Source organism: Pristiophorus japonicus, unplaced genomic scaffold, assembly GCF_044704955.1.
Source record: "Pristiophorus japonicus isolate sPriJap1 unplaced genomic scaffold, sPriJap1.hap1 HAP1_SCAFFOLD_30, whole genome shotgun sequence".
In the NCBI taxonomy this organism is placed as follows: Eukaryota; Metazoa; Chordata; class Chondrichthyes; family Pristiophoridae; genus Pristiophorus; species Pristiophorus japonicus.
In genome coordinates, this window is record NW_027252779.1 from 4,915,752 (window position 1) to 4,921,068 (window position 5,317).

Sequence of the window (5,317 nt, forward strand, 5' to 3'; positions counted from 1 at the left end):
GCAGAGCACAGACAAAATATTCGATGAAGAACTCTCCTTCAGCTAACATTTCTTTAGTTGTGCAAATAAAGATTATCAGTTAATTAATGGTAATTTCCCGTGAAAGTCGGATAATATTTAACGATTAAACATTTTCTACATTTCGAAAGGCACTGGTTAATCGGGACAATCAGCACGATTTGTTGAGGAATGGTCGCGTTTGAATAAATTGCTGCATTTTTGGAGGAGGTCACCAGGTCGGTCGATGAAGCAGTGCGTTTGATGTCGTCTGCATGGATTTTATTAATTATTTCGCTCAGGTCGCACATAGCAGAATGGTTATGAAAGTACAAGCCCATGGGATCAAATCCGAAGTGGCAAATTGGATCCACATTTGTCTCAGAAGCAGGAAGCAAAGTGTAATATTTGATGGGTGTATTTGTGAATGGAAGGATGTTTCCAATGGGGTCCCGCTGTCTTCAGTGCTAGGTCCATTGCTTTTTATGATATTTATTAATGATGTAAATTTGAATATAGGGATTATGATTAAGAAGTTCTCAGGTGAGAGCAAAATAGGCAGTGCGGTTGATAATGAAGAAGAAAGTTGGAGACTGCAGGAAGATATCAATCAACAGTAAGGTGAGCAGAACAGTGGAAAATGGAATTTAATCCAGAGACGTGTGAGATCGTTGCATTTGTGGAGGGCTAACAAGGAAATGGAATACACATCAACTGGTAGGACATTGAGAAGTGTAGAGGAACAGAGGGAAGTGGGATTGCATGTGCACAGATCCCTGAAGGTAGTTGGCCAATTGGATAAGATGGTTAAGAAGGCATAAGGATTAGTTGCCTTTATTGGCAGAGGCATGGAATAGAAGAGCAAGTGGGTTATGCTTGAAGTGTGTAAAATTCTGGTTTGGCCACAGCTGGAGTATAGCGTGCAGTTCTGGTCACCTCATTGCAAAAATGACGTGATTGCGCTGGAGAGGGTACAGAGGAAATTGACGTAAATTATGCCGGGAGTGGAGCAACTTTACTATGAGGAGATTGGACAGGCTGGATTTGTTTTCCTTGGAACAGAGGATGCTGATGGGCGACAGCATTAAGTATACAAATAAGAGGTGCCTAGATATTGTAGATTAAAAGGGCCTATTTCCCAGAGTAGAGGGGTCAACAACCAGGAGGAATAAATTTAAATTTTTCAGTATATGGGTTAAAGGGGATTTGAAGGGAACATTCTTCATCCTGATGTTTGTGAGGGTGTGAACTCACTGGCTGAAAGTCTGATGGAGGGAGAAACCATCACTACATTTATAAAGTACGAGGATGTGAATTTGAAATGCCGTCAGGTGCAGGGTTACACACCGAAAACTGAACAGTTGTTGGCCGGTGCGGATTCGATGGGCCGAAAAGGACTCCTTGCAAGCTGTAAACTTCTATGATTACATAATATCGGTCAGCATTACTTTCATGATGCAAAACAAGGCGATCGGCTAATTAATGGTGTTTCCAATGAAAAAACGTTCGTGCTAGCTGGGGCTCGAACTCAGGTACCAGGGATGAAGAGTTTTTATGAGACTGCTGTTCGGTGTACGGGGAGCTTTAGCTCAAACCGTAGCATTTTGTAGCCAAATGAAGGGCGGTCACTGTAGTTGATGCTGCATTCTCCGCTTTCCGCCGGCAGCGGCGAATCGGAGAGTGCGGGATTGGAATGTTGGGGCTTGTTCCGCCCTCACTCACTCTGGAGCTTGGAAAGAGCGATTAGTCGATGGGTTTGTTTGTGGATTTGATTTTCGATGCGGCGCAGCAGGATCCATAAATAATCTCTCGCAGCTGAACTCAATGCACGGAATGTGCAGCTTTGAGATGGGGTTTCTGCACCGTCAGTGCTGCAAATGGGAGGGAGTGAGAAACACTGTGTGGAGTTTGATTGTGTACATAACCGTGCAGAGAAATCAGCAAATGCAACAGCGTCATGAGAAACTGCGTTCTGTTAATATTGAACAACGAAGGTGAATTATTCAATTTGTTCTAATCATTAATGGAACACGTTTGCAAAACGTTTCCGCCCGGTTTCGAAGCGAGGACTATTTACATGTTAGACGAACGTGATAACCAATACACTACGGAGACGCTGTGGTGCAGGCAGTTTTGGGAACATAACCAGAGCTTTTAGCTCAACAGCTGGCCTGCACTTCATTTGCTTGCGTTGTGATTGAAGAATGACAGTGCTATCGTTAGCAAGGTTTTGAGTGTGGCAGGAATTGATCCCGTGTTTCTCTGCCTTTATACATAGGAACAGGAGTGGCCATTCCTCAGCAAGTGGTTAGAATATGGAATACATTGCTTAAAAGTGAGGCAGACTCAATCTTATGTTTCAAAACGTAGTTGGATAAGTATCCGAAGGAATGAAATTGCACAGCTGTGGGTAAATGACAGGGCGGGTGAGTTCAGTTAAGAGTTGTCATGGGCTCGACGGGCCGAATGTGGTTCTTCACTACTGTAACCATTCACTTATTCTGTGAATCTATAAGTTAGTGGCATGTTTAATGGTGTGCATGGAAGCAGAATATTGCAAAGCGACATGAATTGAGTCGGCAGAGCTTGAGGCATCTAATTCAGAAGATTCGGTCGCCGAAAATTCGGGTTTAATGACTTTCAAAAGCATCATTTTTGTTTTGTGACGTTTCGGTCAGAGAAATGTTTGTGAAAGGAATTTTTTGCTGAAAGGGACTCAATATTTAATCTTCCTTCTGCATGTTGGCGTCACATTTCTTCTCTATGTTATTCTTCCTGAATGTATATTTTCTATGCTGTTTCACAATAACCAGTCCATTGCTCTACAGACCATCTCATTGTATCCTCAGTCTCATGTATTGTTACAAGCAATGAACATTTTGAAGCAGACCACTAAAGCACAGTGTCTAAAATGTTTTAAGAGGTAAATTGCAGAGCACAGACAAATTATTTTATTGAGGACTCTCCTTCAGTTCACATTTCTTTAGTTGTGCAAATGAAGATCATCAGTTAATTAATTATGCTTTGCCGTGAAAGCAGGATAACATTTAACGATGACACATTCTCTACATTTCGAAAGGCACTGGTTAATGAGGACAGTCCGCACGATTTGTTCAGGAAAGGTCGCGTTTGACTACCTTGAATGCACTTTTGGAGGAATTCACCAGGAGGATCGATCAGTAGTGCGTACGGTGTTGTGTATATGGATTTTATTAATTCTTTCACTAAGGTCCCACATGGCAGACTGTTGATGAAAGTAAAACACAATGGGATCCAGGACGAAATGTCAAATTGGATCCAAAATTGGTTCAGACGCAGAAAGCAAAGATTAATGTTTGATGGGAGTTTTTGTGACTGGAAGGATGTTTCCAGTGGGGTTCCGCAGTTTTCAGTGCTAGGTCCATGGCTTTTTCTGATATTTATCAATGATCTAAACTTGAATATCGGGGTTATGATTAAGAAGTTTGCAGATGATAGTACAATAGGCAGTGCGGTTGATAATGAAGAAGAAAGTTGGAGACTGCAGGAAGACATCAATCAACGGTAAAGTGGACAGAACAGTGGCAAATGGAATTTAATCCAGAGATGTGTGAGATTGTGCATTTTTGGAGGACGAACATGGAAAGCAAATACACTTCATCTGGTAGGACATTGAGAAATATAGAGGAACAAAGAGTACTGGGATTGCGTTACACAGATCCCTGAATTTTGCTGGCCAGTTGGAGAAGTTTTATGAAGAAGGCAGAACGAATGGTTGCATTTATTGGCAGAGGCATGGAATTGAAGAGCAAGTGGGTTATGTCTGAAATGTGCAAAATTCGGGTTAGCCTACAGCTGGAGTACTGCGTGCAGTTGTGGTCACCGTATTGAAGGAAGGACGTGATTGCGCTGCAGAGGGTGCAGAGGAGATTGACGTAAATGTTGCCGGGAGTGGAGCAACTTTACTATGAGGAGATTAGATCGGCTAGGTTTGTTTTCCTTGGAACAGAGGAGGCTGATGGGCGACAGCATTAAGGTGTGTAAAATTAAGAGGTGCCTTAATATTGTAGATAAAAAGTGCCTATTTCCCAGATTGGAGGTGTCAACAACCAGGAGGCATTAATTAAAAGTGATTAGTATAAGGGTTATAGGGGATTTGAGGGAACATTCTTCATGCAGATGTTTGTGAGTGTGTGGAACTCGCTCCCTGAAAGTCTGGTGGAGGTCGAAACCCTCACTACATTTAAAAATACTTGGATGTGCATTTGAAATGCCGTAAGGTGCAGGGTTACATACCGAAAATTGGACAATTGTTGGCCGGTGCAGATTCGATGGGCCGTAAAGGACTCCTTCCATGCTGTAAACTTCTATGGTTGCACAATACCGGTCAGCATTACTTTCATGATGCAAAACAAGGCGATCGGCTAATTAATGGTGTTTCCAGTGAGATAACGTGCGTGTAAGCTGGGGCTTGTACTCATGGACCTGGGATGAAGAATTTTTATGAGGATACTGTTCACTGTACGGGGAGCTTTAGCTCGAACCGTAGCATTTTGTTGCCAAGTGAAGGGCGGTAACCGTAGTTGATGCTGCATTCGCCACTTTCCGCCGGCAGCGGTGAATCTGAGAGTGCGGGATTAGAATGTTGGGGCGTGTCCCGCCCTCACTCACTCTGGAGCTGGGAAAGAGCGATTAGTCGATGGGTTTGTTTGTTGCTTTGATTTTCGATGCGGCGCAGCAGGATCCTTTAATAATCTCTCACAGCTGAACTCAATGCACGGAATGTTCAGCTTTGAGATGGGGTTTCTGCACCGTCAGGGCTGCAAACGGGAGGGAGTGAGATACACTGTGTAGAGTTTGAGTGTGTACATAACTGTGCAGAAAAATCAGCAAATGCAACAGCGTCATGAGACACTGCGTTCTGTTAATATTGAACCATAAAGATGAATTATTCAATTTGTTCTAATCATTAATGGAACTCGTTTGCAAAATGTTTCCGCTCGGTTTCGAACCGGGGACTTTCGCGTGTTAGGCGAACGTGATAACCACTACACTACGGAAACGCCGTGCTGCAGGCAGTTTTGGGAACATAACCAGAGCTTTAAGCTCAGCAGCTGGCCTGCACTTCATTTGCTTGCGTTGTGAGGAGAGAATGACAGTGCTATCGTCAGCAAGATTTTGAGTGTGGCAGGAATTGATCCCGTGTTTCTCTGCCTTTATACACAGGAACAGGAGTGGCCATTCCTCAGCAAGTGGTTAGAATCTGGAATACACTGCTTAAAAGCGAGGCAGACTCAATCTTATGTTTCAAAACGTAGTTGGATAAGTATCCGAAGGAATA

General features: G+C 43.1%; 1 non-coding gene across 1 annotated transcript; it reads right to left on the reverse strand.

Moving 5' to 3' along the window:
- Window positions 1-4,967: 4,967 nt before the first annotated feature.
- Window positions 4,968-5,039, reverse strand: trnav-aac (transfer RNA valine (anticodon AAC)). Its single transcript has one exon. It is a non-coding gene; the product is annotated as a tRNA-Val (tRNA).
- Between the last annotated feature and the right edge of the window lie 278 nt (window positions 5,040-5,317).